At 40.5% G+C, this 24720-nt stretch overlaps 1 protein-coding gene across 1 annotated transcript in view; it reads right to left on the bottom strand.

Moving 5' to 3' along the window:
* FucT6 (alpha-(1,6)-fucosyltransferase 8) overlaps positions 1-24720 on the bottom strand; it is a 373788-nt gene that overhangs the window by 347075 nt on the left and 1993 nt on the right. The window lies entirely within an intron of this gene.

Genomic DNA, 24720 nt, shown 5'->3' with positions numbered 1-24720 from the left:
ATTCTCATATTTGCAAGCAGTGTATACATATTCCACACCTTCTCACTGATGTGGTCAGTCAGAGATAGTCTGTTATTGATAATCACACCTAGGTCCTTCTCTCTTTCTGATGTGTGTAGGGTTTTATTTCCTAATGCATAATCCCAATCAGATCTTTTTCAACTTTTACCAAACTTGATTACATGACACTTGTCCACATTGAATCCCATTTGCCATGTATTACTCCAATCATTAAGTTTATTTAATTCTTCTTGTAGCTCTTTACAAGAGTCTGTGTTAGTAATTCTCCTTTGTATTTTTGCATCATCTGCAATCATATTTAGATAGCTTTTATTTCCAGTGTTACTGTCTATATCATTTATATACACTAAAAACATGACTGGTACCAGCACTGAGCCCTGTGGTACTCCGCTAGTCACTTCTTTCCATGATGAGTAATTTCCCCTTAGTACTGTTCTCATTTCTCTTTTTATGAGAAAATCTTGCATCCAACAATACAGTTTGCCTCGAATTCCTCCTTGATGGTACAGTTTCCATAAAAGTCTTTGGTGTGGTACTGTGTCAAATGCTTTCTTGAAATCTAAATAGATACTGTCCACCCATCCTTCTCTTTCCTGTATTGTGTCTGTTACTCTGTCACAGTAGCTCAACAGATTAGTAACACATGATTTTCCTTTTCTGAAACCATACTATCTTTCTGTTATCATATTACTGTATGTTCTTCTAGATGATTTACCCAATCTTTTCTTATAAGCTTTTCTAATACCATGCTTACAACACTGGTTAGTGATACTGGTCGGTAGTTGAGTGGATTTTGTCTATTCCCTTTCTTGCATAAGGGAACAATGTTTGCTTTCTTCCAAATATCAGGTAGTTTACCTTGACTCAAGGATTTCTTGAAAATTAAAAATAATGGTTTACTTAAGTCCTCTGCACATTCACGTAGTACCCAACATGAAATTTCATCAGGACCATTTGCTTTTCCTTTGTCTAATTTACTTAGCTCCTCCTGTATTACTTTTTCTGATGTTTGTATATCTGGTTGTATGTGTGGGCATGCATGTTCCACATAATCCCTCTCAAAAATTTTTTCCTCTGTAAAAACTGATTGGAAATCCTTGTTTAGTGCTTCACAAATATCCTTCTATTGTGTATAGGTGATTCCCTCGTCCGTAATGGACTGTATTTTATCTTTTACTTTGGTTTTGCTTCTGATGTAGCTGTAAAATAGCTTCGGTTGATCACTACTTTTATTTATGACATCCTCCTCAAACTGTTTTTCGGCTTCCCTCCTTATTCTTCTATAATTGTTAATTGCCTGTTTGTAATTATTATATGCCCTTTCATTATTGTGTCTTCTGTATCTATTCCACAACAAATCTCGTTTTTCTTTTGATTTTTTACATTCTGTATTGAACCATTTCTTTATTTTCTTTTCTGCTTCTTTGTGCTGTGGGATGTACTTCTGGACTCCTATTTCATAAAATTCACAGAATTTTTTATATACAGCATTTAAATCTTGTCCTTTAAGCTCCTTTTCCCAATCAATTTCTAAGAAGTGTGTGTGTGTCTGTGTGTGTGTGTGTGTGTCTGTGTGTGTGTGTGTGTGTGTGTGTGTGTGTGTGTGTGTGTGTGTGTGTGTGTGTGTGTGTGTGTGTGTGTATGTGTGTAGTATACAGGAATTGAGCAATGCTCATGTTGTCCTGTCTCCATATCCACATTTATCAAGTCTACCTTTACACACATGAATGTTTTTCTCATGCACCACCTCTTTGTCTAAGTCGTTCCAAATATTTAAGAATATACCTAATTGTGATATACACGGAATGTACTATGCTCGTGGGTTTCCGTCGCTGTTTCTCAGTAAGTCGAATTTAACTTTAAACTCGTTTAAGTTTTTTGACTGGACGATCTCTTTGTCCAGGCTATTCCATAAGTCTATACTTCTGTAAGGAAAGCTATATTTCTTGATATCCTTCAAGCAGCTTGACTTTTTCAATTTCATTCCATGTCCTCTTGTTGCTCTCTTACCCCATATAAAAAGATCTTCTTTGTCAATTTTATCTACTCCCACCATGGTCCTGAACACCGCAATCATGTCTCCCCTCTTTCTCCTTTCCTCTAACAAAGGCAAATCCAGTTTTTCCAGCCTCTCTCTGTATGACAGGTCTGTCAGACTGGGGACCATCTTGGTTGCTGTTCTTTGTATTCTCTCAATCTTGTTTATATCTTTCTTTTTGTGTGGGCACCACACTACCGCTGCATATTCTAACCTGGGGCGGATCATGGCCACTATCAATTTTTTCATCATCTCCTCATCCATATAATGAAATGCTACTCTTAAGTTAGTCAAGAGCTTATAAGTCTCTCCAACTATCTTGTTAATGTGCTTTTCTGGTGACAAACTATCTTGGACCAGCACTCCCAAATCTTTCTCTTCTCTCCTTTTTGTGATTAATTCATTACCCAAAAAATAATTCAGTGATGGTCTCCTGGTACTTTTACCCATTTCCAATATTTTACATATCTTTACATTAAATTTCATTTCCCACGTCCGGCTCCAATTGTGTATCCTATCCAAATCCTCCTGCAGTATTTTACAATCCTCCTGAACCTCTATCTTCCTCAAGATCTTTACATCATCAGCAAACAGACTCGCATAACTGTTCACTCCATCTACCATATCATTTACGTAAATCAGGAACATTACTGGCGCGAACTCTGAGCCTTGAGGGACTCCACTTGTTACTTCCCTCCATCCAGACATCTTTTCCTTTATTACTGTCCTCATTTGTCTGTCTCTCAAAAAGTCTCTCATCCATTCCAGAAGTTTCCCCTTTAGTCCTCCTATATATTCTAGTTTCCACATTAGTCTCTTATGAGGTACCTTGTCAAAGGCCTTCTCTAAGTCTAAGTACACACAATCCACCCAACCATCTCTCTCCTGTACCACATCAATCGCTCTTGAGTAAAAGCTCAACAAGTTTGAAACACATGACCTTCCACTTCTGCATCCAAACTGACATTCAGCCAAAATATTCATCTCTTCCAGATATTTTATCCATCTGTCTTTCAGGATTCTCTCACACAATTTTGCGACCATGCTGGTTAGAGACACTGGTCTATAATTCAGGGGTTCTTCCCTGTTTCCTCCCTTGTAAATTGGTACCACATTTGCCCTCTTCCATTCTTTTGGCACTTTCCCCTCTTCCAGTGAGCATACAATTAAGCTGTGAATTTTATCCGCCAGTTGTTCTCTGCATTCCTTCAGTACCCAATTAGAAATTCCATCAGGTCCTGGGGCTTTCCTTACATCTTGAGTTTCCAGTAATTTATACACTTCCTGCACCTCCAGTTTTATATCTTTCATCACCGGAATTTCTAATCACTCCCTCCCCTTCCACAAGCTCCTTTTCTTTAGTGAAAACTGACTGGAAACGTTTGTTCATTATTTCTGCTTGCATTGCCGCATCCTTAAAGACCTCTCCATCTACTTTCAGCTTGGTGATTCCTTCCTTTTGTTTCAGTTTGCCATTAACAAATCTATAAAACAGTTTGGGTTCATCCTTGCATTTGTCAACTATACCTTTTTCAAAATTCCTTTCTTCTTCCCTACGTATTCTTGTGTATTCGTTTCTTGTTCTTTTATATTCTTCCTTTGTTCTGTCGTTACCTCTCTTTCTCCAATTGTTCCACGCCTTATCTCTCTCTTTTTTGGCTATCATACACCTTCTATTAAACCACTCCTTTTTCCTGTTTTCTTTCCCTCTTACTCTTGGTACAAATTTTTCCACTCCCAAATTATAGAGGTCTAGAAAGATATCCCACTTCCTCTGTATCTCTCTTGTTTCTCTGAATTTTCTCCAATCCGCATTTTCAAAAAGTTTCTCAATCCTGTAAAATTTGCTTTGCCAAAGTTGTATCTTCCCTGTCTATGAAGCTCGTCTCTTGGCTCGACGTTTCCTATTAACATCTGGAACTCAATGACCACGTGATCACTTTTTCCCAAAGGACAGAGATATTCCAATGATTCTATTACATCGGGTTCTTTGGTGAACAGTAAATCTAACCTTGCTGGTGTGTCCTCACCTCGAAACCGTGTCTCTTCTTTGACCCACTGCGTCATCACATTATTCATTATTATATTTAATAACATAGTGCCCCACGAATCCTCGCCGCCTCCCGAGTACCATTCCTCCCAGTTCACCTCCTTACAATTAAAGTCACCCACCAAAATTATATTATTGCTTTTCTCAATTATTTTTTGCAAATAGCTAGCCATATCTGACAACATCTCATGGTATTCGTCATCCTTCCATGCTCTCGTCTTTGGGGGAACATACACTACCGCCATATCTCTCTTAACATTCTCTCCAGTTTCTAATTTCATATATATCACTTCAGCCCTGCCTTCTCCCATTTCCACAGTATCTACATTTATGTTGTTCTTCACTGCTATCATCACTCCTCCTCCCTTTTTTTCTTTTCTGTCTTTTCTCCACAGTTTGTATTTACCATCTCCCAAATGAACATCAATATCTTCTCTTACTTTGGTCTCTACAAAGCACATGACATCAGGTTCATATTCTCTCAAGAAATCATTAATTTCGATCCTTGTCGATATGAAACCATCAACATTAGTATATATCACCTTCAAATTATTTTTGACATTATTAATACCCTCTTCTCTCCTACTCTCTGTCCATACCACTTCCTCAACTTCTGATCTTTCACAACCATCCCCCCTAGTTTCCTTCACTTCTATTTCCTTAAATACCATTTCCTTACTTTCATATCCAATACTCTCCAAAAAAAAGTATTACGTTCTTCCCCTGTCCTCTTATCATTTTTTTCCTTTACTTCTTCCTTTAATGATTTTAAAACTTCTCTTTCTTCTTCATTCAGATCTTTTCTTATTATAATATTTTCCATCCCCGCCTCTTTGCTTAATTTCCAGGTCACTTTAAGTATCTCATTTATTACACTTTCTGATGTAAACTTGAATCTCATTGGTCTTGTTTCCCCTTTCTTATAAGGCCCTATCCTCCTTACTTCCTCAATTTCTTTTACCCACTTGTCTCTTTCGGGGTCAATCTTGCCTAATATTCCTCTCACCATGTTCGTGTCTCTCTCGAGTCTTGCGAACCTAACCTTTTCTTCCTCTTCCCTGTTTCCAAATACTACCACACATCTGTTCCTTTCTACAGTTTCTCTCACTATTTTCTCTTTTTTCTTCAGTATTTTCACTACATTTTCTTCCATTTCTTTCTTGTTCATTTCCCTTTCTTCCTGGATGATCTCTCTTAAGCTGACCACTTCTTTCTGTTCTTCTTCTACGTGTGCCCACTTTGCCTTATGTTCTTCTAATACATTACTCACCTTCTCCGTTTTATTAGTACTCTCTTCAAGTTTCCTCCTCAGTTCAACATTTTCCCTCTTCAAATTCCTAATCTCTTCATTGGCTGTTTTGTTGGACTGGATTAAACTCTGTATGGTGGTTTCCGTATTTCCTGACACATCCTTTATCACTAGATTCTCTACTTTTTTTTCGAGTTCACTAATCCTCATAATTAATGTTTTCACCAGGTCCATGACATTAGTATTGGCATCAAATCCTTGAAATTCCATTCCCTCATTGTTTACATTTTCGGCCATGTTTAATGTAAAGTACCTAAACAGCTGTTACCGAATAAGCCACAAACATTCATGTATACTATTTCCAACAATTCTTTACATTTTTGGTAGTCTACTAACTTCCATTATTTTAAATTTAAAGAAAGACCCTAGGAGACAGGACAGACAAAATTCCTGAAAATACTCAAGGTTAGGAGCGATGCCTGGGATGTCCGCTCTCTCCGGCTGTGTGTGTGTGTGTGTGTGTGTGTGTGTGTGTGTGTGTGTGTGTGTGTGTGTGTGTGTGTGTGTGTGTGTGTGTGTGTGTGTGTGTGTGTGTGTGTGTGTGTGAGTGATGGCAGTGGTGTCAGTTGACATAGGAGTGATAGTTGCAGTGTCAGTTGTCATAGGAGTGATGGCTGTGGTGTCAGTTGTCACAGGAGTGATGGCAGTGGTGTCAGTTGTCATAGGAGTGATGGCCATGGTGTCAGTTGTCATAGGAGTGATGGCAGTGGTGTCAGTTGTCATAGGAGTGATGGCAGTGGTGTCAGCTGTCATAGGAGTGATGGCAGTGGTGTCAGCTGTCATAGGAGTGATGGCAGTGGTGTCAGTTATCATAGGAGTGATGGCAGTGGTGTCAGCTGTCATAGGAGTGATGGCAGTGGTGTCAGCTGTCATAGGAGTGATGGCAGTGGTGTCAGTTGTCATAGGAGTGATGGCAGTGGTGTCAGCTGTCATAGGAGTGATGGCAGTGGTGTCAGCTGTCATAGGAGTGATGGCAGTGGTGTCAGCTGTCATAAAAGTGATGGCAGTGGTGTCAGCTGTCATAGGAGTGATGGCAGTGGTGTCAGTTTTCATGTACTCCTTCTCTGATAAGCCCTTGTGAGACACTGTAGGTTTAGTGTAAAACAGGAGGGGAACAGTAAAAATTGGTTAGGAATTTTCAAATCTGGCTTTCTCTGAAAATATATAAGAAACACTTATACACCTTCCTCGCAAGCACATTGCACTGTACAGTATATAACACATTATCACTACAACACACGTAAGGTATGGACAGTGCAGTAGTGGGAAATGCGGGTTTAAATGGCCAACCGAGCGTTCACACACCCTTCAAGCCTGACTTTCGGGAGAATACTGAGCTAAATATAGACTGCTTGCCTCTCTGATAAGCTCCAGGGTGTTGCCATATTTTTCCCCTAGATGTGGCTACCCTCAGCTTTGACTCAACCAAATTTGACGCAAATCCATCCACAGGAAAAGTTTCTACGACCATTTATAGGGAAGTTGCATCATGTTGTGTCATCAGTTACTCTTCAGATTGCAAAGATTATGGCTCACATTGCATCACCGTGCACGAGGAGGTTAACTGTACAAATAATCATTCTTAGGTAGCTATATAGGATGTCTTGTTTGGAGAGGCAAATCAGCTGTTACTGTTCTGCCCTGGCATCTGATTAGACCCTTTCTGTTTAATAATAATCCTAAATCTCTTATCAGCTTATTATTGCAGCTAGTGCCCTGGCATAAAAGGTCAAAATCTCTCCATAATATTTCCCTTGAAGCCTTTTCAGCCAATATTCCATAGGATCAAACTCTTCAAACTCTACTTTCTTATTCAAAAATTTTACAACTAAGTGTTAAGGAGTTGTCTTATTGATGGAAATCTACTAATATCTGTCACAGCTGGCTCAGGTACTACAGGATCCAGGTTTACAACAGTAATCTCAGCAGTACTAAACTGTTTCTGCTCAGGCCATTCCTTAGTACGTAACCATTTATGACCCCTAAACCACAAGTTATCTTTGATCAGTCTCTTTATTGTCAAACCTCTTGAAAGCAGATCAGCTGGGTTTTATTTGGAGGATACATGCATAAATTTAAATTTGGAAGACAGTTTTCTGACGGTCTTCACTATATTGCAGATGAAATAAATTTTCCTGACTTCCTTTCCTATCCAGTAAAGACAAATCTCAGTCAGTCCATATATAAATATCCTCAAACTGAGTATCAAGAATAGTGGTTAAATACCTGGCCAATTTAGTTCCTATTTCCATGGAAGCCTATTCCATTTAAGGTAGGCTACTTCCTTTAATTGGTGCAACTCTAGCTTTGGACATAATAATCTTACTATCATCTCCTGTTGCACAATAAGCTACTGCTCCATATAGCTTTTGAGAAGCATCACAAAATATATGTAAATGTGACTTCTCATTACTGTTTTTCTTCCTGGAAATACATACACTTGATGTTTTTTCTTATTCCTTTCTAATCTGTTCCCATTGTTCAACATACATCTCACCTAATTCAGTGTTCCAGTCTAACTTTTCTCACCAAGCCTCTTGCACTAAACATTTGCCCTTAATAACTATAGGACTGACCAATCCTAATGGGTCAAATAACATGGAGAAGCATCACTCTATTCCAGCTCTGTAACTGCAAATTTGCCTTCCCACATTTGGAATTGGCTACTTCATACACCCACCGCAAACTGACTTAGGACCTACACACACAATTGCTATGGGAGAGTTGTCTGTCTTTGCTTTGTGTTTCCACCTCTACCAAGTGAATTTTTTCGGCAAGAAGTAACTGGCAACTCCTCTGGTGTTGGCTGAAGGTGGTGAAACACTCAGCACGTCAGTGCTTGCCCAGAAGTGAGAGTGGGTGTATATGTTCCCGTCGCTCCAAGCTTGCACCTCCCTCTTTTTTCATATGCATTACTGTTTGCCCTGTTTTTTTCCTAGAGTCACATTGTCATGCTCAAGGGATGAGAGGGTATGCATCATTGCATGGAGGCAGGATGATGTCTCTATCAACACGATTTGTGAACGTACTGGATGCGCAAAGTCGACCGTCATGAAGATTCTTGCGGCCTGCCTCCTGATGTCATACCAGAGCACAAACATGGTGGTGGCAAGAAGAGGACAACTTCCAGAGGTACAGATATGCTTCTGAAGAGGGAAGTAATCACGAATCTTCAACTGACAGCTGCAAAATTGAAGAGAATGAATCCCCAGCTGTTACAAGACGTCTCAATTTGAACTACCCGACACTGCTTGCAGAAGGAGCTGGGTTTGCCAAGCCGCACCACAGCCAAGAAACTGCTTCTCACTGACCGCACGAAGAAGCAGCGCAGTCAGTTTGCCAAGAAGCATGCTAACTGGACATCGGATGAGTGGAGAAAAGTTATGTTTTCCGATGAAAGCACATTTCAAGAGTTGCAGGTGTGTTCTGCCAAGGTTTGTCGCCCTGCCTCCCGCAGTCGATATGACTCTGCTTACACAGTGCCGACTATTAAGCACCCACAATCAGTACCGGTAATGGTATGGGGATGTTTCTCAAGTGAAATAGGAAGGGGAGACCTCTACTTTCTTCCTAAGAACTTGATGACGAATGGTGGCCGGTCCATTCAAGTTCTGAGAGATCATTTGTTAAACTTTTTTGCCATTCATGGGTGCAACTTTTTCATGGACGATTTAGCCCCAAGTCACAAGTCAAGAAAGGTGACAAAATGGCTTCAGGATAATCGGACTGAGGTCCTCGATTGGCCTGGCAACAGTCGGGATCTATATCTGAGAGAAAGCTTCTGGCCAAAGATGAAGAAAATCATGGCAGAGAACAAGACACTCAGTCTGGACAACCTCAAGATTGAACTGACAAATGTTTGGTGCAAAGAAATGTCCTTAGATTACTTTAGAGATCTAAGTGATTCCACACCAAAACGCATCCAACTGGTCCTGAAAAACAAGAGAAACATGATTTCATTTTAATGAATGGCATTTCATGAACAAACATTGTGATATACTAAGATTTCTGTGTTTTTTAATACCTTGTGAGGGGTGTCAATTTGCAGTAGCTGTAAGCCTTCAATGCTTCCATCTCTGTATCAGCAACACCTTGCAAACTATCCTTATAGAAAGCCTGCCCTATTTCTGGGAACTTGGCCTTTTCAAAATGATGCTTCAGAGTGTTGCACAGTAGGAAAGGACTAGCACAAGAGCCAAAGAGCACCGATCAGAAACAGTAAGTTGTCAATGGGCTATCCTCATTTTGTGGGTCTTGAGGCCAGAGGAATTTTGTAAATTTCCTATCCTTCTCTTTCAATCCTATTCTGAGAAAAGCCTTACTAATGTCTGCTGTATATGCATAAGGTTTCTCCCTAACTCATATTAAGACATTCCCCAACTTCTTTGTTAGTGTAGGTCCACAGTATAGTCAGTCGTTCAAGCTAGCTTGTCCTTTGGACGCTTTACTACTACAACTGAAAACTATCCTTATGGGAGCTGTTCCTGCACCCTTGCTTACAGCATGATGTGGTAAGTAATGTCCTTCTTTATTGTTAACAGGGAATTCTACCTCTTCCATAAATTTATTCTTCAACTGATCTTTTATAATATTATGATATATGGTTAGATGTTCTGGTTTGTCTCTCAACTTTCTTAGAGAATTTAACTGAGCCTTAGCTGCTTGGTAATTTGTTGGTATCTCCGAATGGTTTAGTTTCCATGGTAATCCTACCCAATACTGTCCATTTCTAAATTCCACAGACTGGTTATACAAATCCAAGGTTATTTTATCTTCAGGGGTTGGTTCCTCAGAGTGTATTCCTACACTGTCTAGGTCCCACAACTTGTGTACAGGTTCAATTCTTTCATCTAACAAGTCATTTATCTGAGTAGGTTCTAACTCCGCACCTATTCTAGCTACCATCAATGACTGTGTGGGGGTAACAAAGACTGAGTTTGTCTGTTTGGCCTCTCCTTTGGCTTGGTTTGGAAAAGGCAACTGACCCATAATAAGGTTACCTCCTGGACTCTTGAACAACTGTACTTTATTGTTCTTTAAAGTCCTATGTAGGAATCTTCCACAGTAATCTAAACCAATTATCATTTCTATAGGACCCAGAGTATCTGATTTCATATTCTTTTTAGCCAACCTTATCCCTGAGCTCTGTAGATGATCAGGTGTATCCTTCGGTCCTTTTACATACATACAGTAACTTCTCAACTAATGAGAGTTTTAAAAACGCATTTTCGATTTAACATGAGCAAATATTTAAGGAGATATGTTTAACTAACAAAGGTTTCTCGATTTAATGCAACTTTACATGTACGTGATGGTTTCAAATTAGCTGCACGCGCCTTGGACAGTTCCGAGCTGATAGACCGTGTGTGGCAGTTTATGCATAAATACAATTTTTTATTTGCCAGTTGCTTAACCTGGTTTTATTTGAACTATAATATTTGAAAATGAAATCTGGCCCCATTCTGAGCAATTTGGCTCATTTTCAGACAAAATTTGGCCAGGAAAGTGATGGCAGATCTAAATTATTACAACTCGATGCTGCAGAACAGAAAGAAGAAAACCACTCAGACCAAGATAAAGCAGTTCTTTATGAAGAAGACAGAAAACTTAAGGGAGTTATCTTCATCACCAGTAACACGGGAGTAAGAGGAAGAGGAAGAGGAAGGACAGCAGAGCGAGGAAGGACAACAAATTTAGGGTGGGGAGCAGCGGGAGGTGGGGGAGCGGGGTGAAGAGGGACAGCAGCAGACAACGAGTGATGCATAGATGAAGTGAGGCTGTGTGTTGTTATTGTTTGTGACCTACATACTGTAATGAAAATGTTGCTTTTACTGTAGTGTTTCTATGACCTACTAATAAATTAATAATGTTGAGGAACTTTCACAATGCCATGAAAGAAGCAGAACTGAAAGAAAATCCACGTATAAAATGAGAACAGTATGTATTTGGGGAGAAGTAAACAAAGTTTTGGCCCAACTAGGGCTCAAATGTTATTTCTCCCTAAATATCCTGTTTTTGTTTTTTACGTGGAATTTCTTTCAAATTAATATTGTTGTTTTAAAGTTTAAAGTAGCATAACTCTCCTAATGGGTAGACTTTCCCAGAGTCCAGGAAAGTAACCCCCAATTTTACCACTGTTTCTTATGGGAAAATTATGTTTAAATAACGCGTTTTTAACTAACACGACCTCTCCAGGAACCTAACCCTCGCGTTATTTGAGAGGTTACTGTATATTTGTTTCCATTTTATCCAGTACAGCTGCTGTTATATGGCATCTATATCTGCCAAGTTGTATTATAGGTCTAACTAAATCAAAGGACTGTGCCTCCTTAGTAGTTAAGATCCCTGTAATGGCTAGATTTAATTTGCTGATAATAGGTAACTTTAATTTCTCTACAATGTCTGCAGAAATGAAGGTTTTCTGTGCACCTGTATCAAAAAGAGTACATGCTAATATGTTTCCATTTTCTATCATGGATGGTGAGGAATTGGAAAATGTAAGTACGTTTAAGTACTTGGGTAGTGTGATGAGTGAGGATGGAGGTTTGGTGGGTGAAGTGCTTGAAAGGGTACAGCAGGGAAGAAAGGTTGCTGGTTCCTTGACAGCAGTGATAAGAAGCAGGTAAGTGAGCATGGAAGTGAAAAAGTTACTACATGACAGTATTGTGATACTAACTCTAACGTATGGAAGTGAAGCTTGGACGTTGCTGGAAGGACACAAGTCAAGAGTGAGAGCAGTGGAAATGAGTTATTTAAGGGGAGCCTGTGGAGTAACATGGAGAGACAGGCTGACAAATGAGGATATAAAGGAGCATTGTGGTGTGGATGTGGATGTGATAGGAAGCGTTAGGAGGAATACACTGAGGTGCTTTTGCCATGTGGAGAGGATGGAGGGTGAAAGACTGATGAAGAGAGTGTATGTTAGTGAGGTGGAGGGGGGATGAGGGAAGGGGAGGCCGAGGATGAGATGGAGAGATGGGGTGGAGAGGTATATGAGAGAGGGGGATGTGAGTTGGGAGCGGGGCAGTGAAATGGCGGGGGACAGGGAGACTTGGAGGCGATTTGTTTGTGGCCACCCCGAATGGGATTGAGGCATCTGGCAATAAATAGATAGACAGACCTTCACATCTGCAAATGGAACTGCAGCTGGCATTGTTACTGGAGTATTTGCTTTTGCAACCATCATACTGACACTTGCGATTTTAGGAACCTCATACTTGATCATCCTCGGGCACAAAAATACTGTGATGATTGTCTTTTTTGCACCTGAAACAAAGATTTAGTTTGCTTTTGCAGTCTGCTGAAGTGTGTCCAGAATTCATGCAAATCATATAACACCCCAGTTCCTGCAACCTCACTATTCTAGAAGCGTTGTCAAGATAATATTGACAAGATACATTGGAATGTTGTTCACTACAGACAATCTTGTCCTTTACCATGGAAATTCTTACCTCCTTACTTTCATCAGCTTGTCCTTTCCTTGTCCTTAATGTCTTCTTCTCAGATTTTAAGGAGCTAAGAAAAGTGCTAATCTCTTCTTTAGGTACAGGCTTTGCCGTCCCTGACTTAGGTTTCCCAGCCAGTTGGTTAGTGATTCTTTTCCTTATTTCAGCCTTCTGTTTATTTTCAGCAGGCTTTACTGTTCCTTGCAAATGTTTACAGAGTTGCATTAACCCGCCCCATCTCGATGTTTTTGGAGCTTTTTTTTTTTTTTGGCTCAAACATCCACTTTTGGTGAGAAACATCGAAAATTCATAGAGAAATCACTCACCTGAGGTTTTAAATACGCGATTTAGGCACAAGTACTTCCTTACCTGACTGGGTTTTCTAACAGGCTGGCACCAAAGAAAACGAGTTCTATGGGAGGGTAACTATTTTATCCACTCATAAACAGTATTTATTTATTTACTTGGTACGAATTTATATGTAGTACAAGAGTATATTGGTTTTCAAACAGTAATATAGGCATTATAAGCATTGTTTCACTCACTAACTCATCACCATTCATGACCTTTTTTTTCCCACATTACCTGATCATCATTTCTGAATGTTTCTTCCTCTAATGCTCAGTAAACTTTGTCCTCCACATTGTCATCGATTGGGGAATCACTCTGGCCCTGAATGTCTTTATTGGCCAGGTCACTGATAACAGGTGAATTGCCAAGACAATGACGTGCAGGGGTGGGGGGAGATTACATGGTGTAAGGCATTGTTCCTGCTTGGCATCTTGTAGAGGAATAGAGGAAGGTGTCCCGTGTATACATGCCAAAAATCACTCGCGAAATCACTCGCGAAAATTGAAAATTGTGCAAATTAGGGACCTTGCAATGGTGCCGCGTTAATTCACGTCGCCGGGACGGTGCGGGTTAAGCTCTCCTCAAACTCCTCATGGGAGAAATAATCCTTTTGGTACCTACCATACAAGGTATCCTTGGTTCCAGGTAGAAGCTTGAAGGACAATCCTAGAACACACCCAATCTGCTGCTTTAACATCTTCATAAGTACCTAAAGCCTTTAAATTACAACTTACTGCAATTCAAAAATTTTACAAGGAATCAAAATCATGATTATGTATGGGTAATTCAATTAGAGCCTTCAGTAACTGGGTAATAACCTGCTCCCTGTCTTCATAATTCTGTCTAAGGATAGTCAAAGCTGCCTCATAACTGTTTTCTTAAACAGGTAATTTCTTTATCAATTTGTAAGGCATCCCCCTGACCTGTCCTAATAGATAGGAGAGTTTACTCACACTGAGGAGATCTGTTCTGTCATGGACTAAGTATTTAAACTATCCCAAAAGGATTTTCAATTTTGCTCCCATCAAACTCTGGAACTGTAATTTGTGGTAGTGCAGCTTTACTCTGCTCTCTCACAACTTTTGTTTCTGCGATAGTATTAGCCAATTTTGACTCAAACAGCTTCACAATTGTTATTTAATCCTCTAATTTACTTTCAAATTTGGTAGTCTCTGACTCCAAAAGATCTTTTTCATCATCTTTCACTACTGCTGCTTCTAAATTAATGTAGCTTTCTTCATACTTAGTCCATCTGTCTTTTAATATTTTCAACAGACTACTTAATTTCTCCCTTGACTGAGGTGTTTCATCTCATTACCCATCCTGTTTAACCACTGGATGACCTCTGTAACAAGGAAATAAACATTTTGACTGATTTCTAATTTACTTGAATTACTATTACCGTAAACCCTCTCTAATTCGGATTAACTGGGGGGAACTCCATGTTGAAATATCTGAAAATTCAAATTATCAGAGCAGATGCCTGACCCTGTCCCCAAAGCACACCCACGCTCACTAAACCATGGCTTTTTCACAAAAACATCGAACAGTACAATAGAGCACAGTACTGTACCCATGTCCCGTACCACCTGCCACTGCCTGCCTGTGTTGTGTGGATGGTTGCTGCGATGAGAAGCGTTTATTTGTTTATTTCCTCGCTCCTCATTTCCTCTCAGAACTCTGAGCATGTGGTTCCAAACTAACTTTAGTTAGGTCTAAGCACTCAGAAAGTGCTATAAACACAAGAAAAGCATTTATTCCAAAGGAAAATGTAAAATTGTTGGACAAAGTGACATGTGATGTGGGAGTTTAAATGCAAACGATCAGACAGATAAAATGAGTCAGATGTGTTTACAATGTGGATAGTTTCTCTGTTGGAAAAAAAAAAAAAAGTTAATGATGAAGGAGCAGTAAAATTCAAGTTTTTGCCTTTAGTGCAATGAGTGCGAAGATGAAGAAGATGAAAAAAGGCTTTGTGCCTGACCTTTGTTTTCAACTGAAAGTCTTTGGTTGAGAAAATTCAGCTCTTATGGTATGTGAAGACACTACATGTTGACGTAAATAGTTGGGTAAGATGATTACAGTATGTGAGTCCAGTTCTTGTGAATTATACTGTCATACAAGTTATACTGCTTGGCTGACTTGTGTATTATTGAGAAGTGAAAAGAATGCTATTACTCCATGCTTAAGACTTCAGTATATATATATATATTTTTTTCCTTTACTGTTGATGACTGATCACTTTCAAAAAATGTTTCACACTTCATTTTTTTTTTTTTCTAATGAGTGCGCCGAAAGTTGCGTGATGCTGGGTGGCCATTGAGGTGCTGGTTAGGTCAGAAGTTTTTTCTTGATTGGTAATGAGGATTTTCAAGAGGCTTAATGACAATCCTTGGTGGTTGAAATTTTAATGGGGAGTATTAGGGGGCAGAAATAGTTGGTTAGGTTAGGTTAGAATGAACTGATGTGTCCAGTCGGTGACATCATAAGTAAACACACTGTCTTGGGTGTTCTATGGCTGACATATTTGTAATAACTATCTATCTATCTATCTAATGCCAGACGCCTCAATCCCGTTTGGGGTGGCCACAAACAAATCGCCTCCAAGTCGCCCTGTCCCCCGCCACTCCCAACTCACCCCCCCCCCTCTCATATACCTCTCCACCCCATCCCTCCATCTCGTCCTTGGCCTCCCCCTCCCTCTTCCCCCCTCCACCTCACTCACATACACTCTCTTCATCAGACTTTCACCCTTCATCCTCTCCACAAGGCCAAACCACCTCAGTGTATTCCTCCTAACGCTTCCTATCACATCCACATCCACATCACAACGCTCCTTTATATCCTCATTTGTCAGCCTCTCTCTTCATGTGACTCAACAGGCTCCTCTTAAATAACTCATTTCCACTGCTCTCACTCGATTTGTGTCCTTCCAGCAACGTCCAAGCTTCATTTCCATACGTTAGAGTTGATATCACAATACTGTCATGTAATAACTTTTTCACTTCCATGCTCACTTCCCTGCCTCTTATCACTGCTTTCAAAGAACCAGCAACCTTTCTTCCCTGCTGTACCCTTTCAAGCACTTCATCCTCCAAACCTCCATCCTTATTCTTCACATTACCCAAGTACTTAAACGTACTCACATTTCCAATTCCTCACCATCCAATATCACTGTACATTCACGGACTTCACCTCTCTCAAAGACCATCACTTTACTCTTCCCTACATTCACCTTTAAATTCCATTTCTTACACACTCTCCCAAACTCATCCACAAAGCCTTGCAGCTCTCCTTCGTCTTCACTCAACAACACAGTATCATCTGCAAACAACAGTACAGGGAGTTTCCAAACACTACCCTCTCTCACCAGGGCCACTCCAACATCCACTACTCTACCTTGTACCTCTTTTATTACCCCATCCATGTACAGATTGAACAACCATGGAGACATGACACATCCCTGTTTCAACACAACCTTCTAAGAGAAAAATTCACTCAGTTCACCATCCACACGCACTGCAGCCTTGGCACAATCATACATACTCTTCACAGCATTCAACAACTTCCCATCTACTCCATATATTCTTGATACTTTCCACAATCCTTGTCTATCTACCCTGTCATATGCTTTCTCCAAATCCATGAAAGCCGCATACAACTTCTTTCCCTTCTCTAGAAACTTTTACACTAAAGATCTAAGAATGAATATCTGATCTACACAACCTCTTCCCTTCCTAAAGCCTCCCTGTTCTTCTCCAACTAATTCCTCTGTTCTTTCTCTAACTCTGTCAATAAGTACCCTACCATACACTTTTCCTATTATACTAAGAAGACAAATGCCCCTATGATTACCACATACTTCTTTTTCCCCTTTTCCTTTGTACAAGGGAATAATTATACCTGACTTCCAATCCTTCGGGACTCTACCTTCCTCCCAGGCCAATCTGCACATTTTCCACATCCATCCTACTACTATCTCTCCCCCATGCTTCAGCATTTCACCACACACTCCATCAATTCTTGGGGCTTTCCCCAATTTAACTTTCTTCATTGCTTCCACAACTTCTATCCTACTGATTTCTTCCTGTCTTCTCACCTCCCTCCTTCTCCCAGCCATTCCCCAGCCACTTATACTCGCATTACTTCCATCCTCTATGTTCAACAATTCCTTAAAGTGTTCTCTCCATCTGCTCACTTTCTCTCCCTTCTTCACTAGTAATCTACCATTTTTATCTTTCACTCCTCTGCTAACTTCACTTCCACCCTATCTTACTCTTTTCACCTCTTTCCAGAACATTTTCTTATAGTCCCTCCACTTTACACTCAAGTTCCTTCCAAATTCCTCATCCGCTCTCTTCTTACTCTCTCTTACTAATCTTTTCACCTCTCTCTTTCTTTCTACATATAACTCTCTCTTCCTCCTCTCAACTTCTTCCATGCCCCTATTTCTCTCATCCATTCATTGTATGCTTTCTTCTTTTGTGCCACAGCCTGTCTCACCTCTTCATTCCACCACACTGTTCCTTGCACACCCCTCCGTCTTCTCTTCATCCCACACACCACATCACATGCTGCACAAATTTCTTCTGTAAATATCCCGCACACACCTTCCACGTCCCCCATCTGCTCCAATTCAACATTGCCCAATCGTTCCTCCACTTCTCTCTTATACTCTGCCATTTTCTCATCCTCTTGTAATCTTTCCACTCTCCTTACAAATACTCCTTCTTCCCGTCCTTCCCTTCTTCTATTTCTCCATCCTAATTGGACCTTGATTCTGGCCACCACCAAGTAATGGTCAGAAAGGCCACTCCCCCAACCTCTATAAGCTCTTGTATCCATTACACATCTTCACGTCCATTCATCCACACACACATAATCAATCATTGCCTTCCTTTCATTCAGTTCACCACCCACCCTTCTCATCACTCACCATGTATACCTGTGGATCATTTTGTGCCTGAAGAGGGTATTGGCTATCACCAACCCCCTCCCAGCACAAATGTCCACTAACGCACTGCCATTGTCATCTATCTCAGCAGGGACACCCCACTCACCAACTATTCCATCCACCTTCACATTCCCTACCTTACCATTCATATCACTAATCAAAAACACTCTCTCATTCCTTCCAAACTTTTCCATGCACACTTCCACATTCGTCCAGAACTCTTCTCTCACTCTGCTTGCACGATCTTGCGTTGGCGCATACACGCACACAATCGCCCACATTTGTATTCCAACTTTCAATCTTACCCACACAATCCTTGACCCAACTGATCCATACTCTTTTACGCTCTTCTTCCATCTTTTACTCACAACTATACATACTCCTTCTTTTGCCCTCTCATTCTCACCTAATCCTGCACATATACCCCATCCATGCTCCCATTCTCTCACACTCTCACCTCTCCATTTCGTTTCAGTTATTCTGCATACGTCAACTTTCGCACCCTCAAGCACCTGGACAATCTCTCTCTCTTTCACCTCATCATTCGCTCCCCTTACATTCCACGTTCCGATTACCATGTCCTTTGTCCGGTCCTTGGTCGTCATCTTTTGGTCAGTCCTTGTCCGTGGCTTATTGATTGTCTTTTTAGTTAGTTGTTTTCCAGGGAGGGGCACTAACCCTCCGCCAACCCTTTTAATCGCCTTTTACGACAAGCAGGGATACTGGGGGAGTATTCTTGAAAAACCCCCCTACTAAAACCTAACCCCCTATGTTACATGTAGATACAGTAAGACCTCATTATGATGGACTAACGGGGACCCAAACCTTTCTGAAAAATACAAAAGTATGATAAAAGCAACATCCGGACTTCCCCCTGCTAAACCAGACTTTTTCCGATATATCAGACACTAGTCCGAAGCACATGAACAGTTTTTAAACTGTTTTGACTACCACTACGGTACTGTACTGTGTTATAACCTCACTACATTAATCAAATGGCATAATATATATAATAATACTGTACTGTACACTGATAAACATATCTTTTACAGTAATCCCACATTATACGATGCCTCTTTATACAATATTTCGCTTATACAATGTTAAAATTTTAGTACTCTATGCCCACTATACAATGGGAACAATTTGCTACAATGATGGATCATCCGTGCTCAGTGAACAGCGAATGTGCAAACGCAACAAAAACGTCCTCACACTGTTGGCACTGGACCACACACACTTGTCCATCGGTCCAGCCTCATTAGTTAGCCCTGCCCAGCCAGCCAGTTCTGACATTGATGAGTGAGGGCTGTGACTGTGAGGCCGAGTCGGGACAATTCGCCGTCAGGACGATTCCCCATCATTTATTTACGTATCAGTTTATTTAGCAAGTACACTAGTTTTTGAATTATGTAAGTTATAAAAGTGATGGTGGTTTATTGTTTATATAGTAAATGTAAAATATGGCATCAAATCATGGGCATTAAATGAAAAATAATAATATATTGAAACGTGAATCAGCTAATTTATGATCGTTCCTTCATCTTAGCATAAGGCTACATATGAGACATTGGCATTTATATAAATGCCTAATTACCTTAAGTGAACGATCGACATACTTTGGAATTATACAAATAATCTTCATATTATGTTTATATAAATGTTTCGGGACAATTTGCCATCAAGTCAATTCGCCATCACAACAATAACAAGACAATTCGCCATCGGGACTTTTCGTCGTCAGGATGATTCTCCGTCGTTTATTTTCACATCAGTTTATTTAGGAAGTACAGTAGTTTTTTAGTACTGTACTTGTACCTCTTCAAAGTCGTTTTAAAATATACCCATGATGTTGTAGTACCAATGGAAATTAATGAAAACAGCTATGGGTGATGCTAGAACATAATTCAAAGTCAACTACAGCAAGGTAGAAACAAGTTAAATATTGTCTAAAAGTGCAACTTACAAATGATATCCAAAGCCAACGCTATTGAATGAAATGAGACTTTGATAGATCCCCCTGAAAATTATTATTATTATTATTATTATTTTTTTTTTAATAACAGAACGGAGGAAGGAAAAACAAATGGGGAAAAAAAAAAATCCATACACCAGATTACTGGTGTCCTCTATTCATAAAATATCTGTAACAGTTAGACTTGAACAGTTGTAGGTTGAAATTTGGAGGAAAACAACTCTGGGGAAGCGAGTTCCAGAGAGATGCAGTTCGGGGAATGAAAGAACTCTGATAGGCAGAAGTTCTGCAATATGGTTAAGTGACACTCCAGTCATGAGCGCTACCAGATGCCCGTTATTAAAGTACTGTATGAGTTAATCAGTAATAAGTATATTTATTGAATGACGGGGAATTGTCCTGACCGGGGAACGTCCATACTATGACAGCGAATTGTCGACTTCATGGCGAATTGTCTAGGAACCACATAAACAACCCCTGCTTGCTTCAGTAAAGGTAAGAACTGCTGTATACTGTAGTTTTCATGTTTTTTTCTCTTTATTCACTATTAATGTGTTACTTTAAATGTTTAAACATAAGGATATTTCATATATGTGAGTGTTAAGGTGTGTGTGTATGTGAGAGTTTAGGCACGTCTGGGAACGTACCGGTATCCCCATTGACTCCATGTTAAGTTGTCGGGCAATCCGGACTGCTTCTGGCTTTATCGGACTTTTGCCGATATACAGTATAGGAATTTTGTCCGGTAGATCCTTGAGTCCAATAAACGTGAATTCCGGTCGATTGACATCCGTTATATCAAGGTTTTACTGTATGTCATGTTTTAGGATGGAGACCACTCAGAGCATGTCTGTTATGGAAAGAGACTTGGGCTGAACTGAGCAGCGTGGCGAGGAAATATTGTTTGGTGGGAATTCCCTGACTGGAACCCTTGTTCGGACTTGTCTCGCTTAATTTGTATTTCTATCCGAATTATTTGTCTGGCAGTCAAAAAGATCTGAATTAACCGATATCTGATTTATTCGGGTTCGAATTAGAGAGGCTTTACTATACAGGGATGTGTCATGGTTGTTCAATCCGTACATAGATGGGGTAATAAAAGAGGTACAAGGTAGGGTAGTGGATGTTGGAGTGGCCCTGGTGAGAAAGGGTAGTGTTTGGAAACTCCCTGTACTGTTGTTTGCAGATGATACTGTGTTGTTAGTGAAGACAAAGGGGAGCTGCAAGGCTTGGTGGATGAGTTTGGGAGAGTGTGTAAGAAATGGAATCTAAAGGTGAATGCAGGGAAGAGTAAAGTGATGGTCTTTGAGAGAGGTGAAGTCAATGAATGTACAGTGAGGTTGGATGGTGAGGAAATGGAAAATGTGAGTATGTTTAAGTACTTGGGTAGTGTGATGAGTAAGGATGGAAGTTTGGAGGGTGAAGTGCTTGAAAGGGTACAACAAGGAAGAAAGGTTGCTGGTTCCTTGAAAGCAGTGATAAGAAACAGGGAAGTGAGCATGGAAGTGAAAAAGTTATTACAAGACAGCAGTGTGATACCAACTCTAACGTATGGAAGTGAAGCTTGTGCGTTGTTGGAAGGCCGCAAGTCAAGAGTGAAAGCAGTGGAAATGAGTTATTTAAAAGGAGCCTGTGGAGTCACATGCAGAGACAGGCTGACAAATGAGGATATAAAGGAGCGTTGTGGTGTGGATGTGGATGTGATAGGAAGTGTTAGGAGGAATACACTGAGGTGGTTTGGCCATATGGAGAGGATGGAGGGTAAGAGATTGATGAGGAGAGTGTATGTGAGTGAGGTGGAGGGGGGGAGAGGGAGGAGGAGGCCAAGGATGAGATGGAGGGATGGGGTGGAGGTATATGAGAGAGGGGGGTGTGAGTTGGGAGCACGGCAGTGAAATGGCGGAGGACAGGGCGACATGGAGGCGATTTGTTTGTGGCCACCCCATACTGGATTGAGGCATCTGGCAATAGATAGATAGATAGAAACTTAATTTTCTAAACACAAATTTACCTAAGTTTAGTAACTATTAACCCCTAAAGTACGCAATTCGCTCAGCAGGTCTGTCCCTCCAACCACAAAACAGGGTCGATTTTTCAACTTTCACCAAGGTAAAAAATTTTCTTCCACATTTGAAGAGACTGAATTTACACACCTGAAAATGTATGTTTCAGCCAGACTGACCAAATAGTTATCCCACAATTGCCCGTCAAAGATGCAAAAAAGTTACCAATCCCCCATGGGCGAAAATAGAAAATGTACAGAAAATGCATTATTTACAGTAAATAATTATACATAACTAATGTCAATGTAAAGTGTTCCCTAGGCATGAAATGTCAGTGTGGCATACGCCCAAAGCAACAAAACAGGCCAGGTGAAAAGTGGAGGTGGAGTGAGTATGGCTGGTGAGAGGAGGAGGATGGAGGGATAGGGGAGGAGGGAGAGGGGAGTAGGGTTGTTATGCACACACACCGCTGTACAGGGTATGTTGGGGTACAGTTGGTTGGGAGGGGACAATATGGAGATGAAGCAGTGGGGCTGAGGGAGGTAAAGTGACAGTGGTGGGGGGGTTCCTTCTCCCCCACCTTCAGGGACCAATCACGCCATACCACCTCAGACACTCTAACTCTTGTTGGTCTGATCCTACATACGTCACCAAAGGGGGGGAGTTACCTTCCCCCACTTTTTTGTGTGTCTTTATCGACCATGTGGGATATGCTGGTGTGTCAAATTACACAAAAGCACGATCGTGCGGCTTCGGTCTTGAGGGGTTAATCATTTTAAATTTTGATGAGTGTAGGGATGGGGTTTAGGGTATAAGACCTAGCTCCCTGGGCTGTTAAACTGCTTGGGTTATGTCTTCATCCCTACACTCGTTTTCCAAAATAAACTAAATTTCCCTGAGCTCAGAACCAATTGGTATCTTAATATAGCATTGGACAACCCATTGCCTGTACAGTGTAGAATCGTTCTCTCTTTAACTCAATGTAATTTATAATTTTTGCCAGAACCGCTTCTCTCCATGATGATTCCAGTGTACACCATTGGCCTTTAGAGTTGCCTGGATGGGTTGTGCATTAAAGTGGATAAAATCCTTTCCCTTACATATCCCCTGCAACTTCCTACTTACGGCCCTGCTAACTAATTTGTACGTACCGTAACAAACTGGTGTTTCTAGGCTCAAAGGTTTCTAGGCTCAAAGGGTTATGGTTACTGAGGATTTACATGAACCTTCAATGGCTCCAACCACGGCCAAAATGTTTTCAACAATTTCATTAACTTTCACGTCTTCCTCAACGTCATTTCCTTCCAGGAAAAGGATAGTACAATCACACTCCCAGTCCAACACGGCATTCAGATGCTCATCATCAAAAATGGTACTTGTCCTTCCACCAGGAGCCCTGTAGATAGGTATTTCCGTGTCCGCTACCTCTACAGAACGAGGAAGTAAACTATGTCCCACAAACCCAAACTCATCTAACACCTCTGCACACATCTGTTTCCTCACTCAGGGCACCAAAATGTTAGAAATTTTATACACTCCTTTTCTTTGACGAGTTTTAGTCTAAACATGACCAATACTAAATTTAAATAATAGAAGTCTCTTAGGAAATTTGGGTGTAATTAATACTCTAACTCACCAGTAATTATCTCCTTATATCCTACCTAGTCCCCTGACTTGGCCAAATAAAAATGGGTTTCTTAGTTAGACAGAGTCATAATAACAGATGAAGACGGGCATTAGGTCTCGGTCAGTTTGCCTGGGGCCTTCCAAGCGTCCTTAGGTGCACTTTACACAATGTGCAGCTTAAACGAGCTTCAGGAACAAAGTGAAAAAATGGCGAGTCTCTCTTCCCTCATAGGATTCAGAGCTGCTAACTATTATTTAATTACAATTAGCTAAATACAGTTGAATTACTTCATGAAATATACAAGGAAAATCTAACTCAATTTAAACTTAGTTTCAATTAAACTAAAGCCAAATATTCCCTATGTGAATAAGTATTAAACCTTCCTCTGTTTTTCTCCTCGGGACACATGTCATCCTACCACACAGGCGCAGCTAGGTCAATGGAAGAGTCCCAAATACTTACAGGTATTTACAATGTAGTCGTCCACAAGAGTTAAATGCAGTAGCATTTAATTTATTAATATTAAGAATTATTACACAGAACTGGAACGCAATCTCTGAGCTAGAAAACTGCTTGAATTAGTCATTAATGCTCTCTGGGTTTGGACCTCTACTTTCAACAGGGACAACTATTTTAAAATGTAAAGAGCACAACTGCTCTGAGGGAAAATATTTCCTACATCTCTCATATAGCGAACTGAGTTCGGTAATCCCTCGGAAATACCGACCCCTCGTATATAGCGAACTTTTGGATATACAGTAGCGACCCATCCCTCCCCCCAATTAGTTCATTATATCGAGGGTTCATTGTATACAATTTATACCAATATAACCAATTTCTGGGGCAAATAAAATCCATGGGAGTGTTTTCCTTTGTGGGCGAGTCCAGGCTGCCCTCATGGCATTTTCTCTGATCATGTCACACAAACTTTCAGAAAACTTTAGGTG

This window comes from Coenobita brevimanus, chromosome 110 (genome assembly GCF_032717465.1).
Source record: "Coenobita brevimanus isolate Jiangsu-jjx chromosome 110, ASM3271746v2, whole genome shotgun sequence".
NCBI lineage: Eukaryota > Metazoa > Arthropoda > Malacostraca > Decapoda > Coenobitidae > Coenobita > Coenobita brevimanus.
This window is presented reverse-complemented; position numbering and strand designations above follow the sequence as displayed.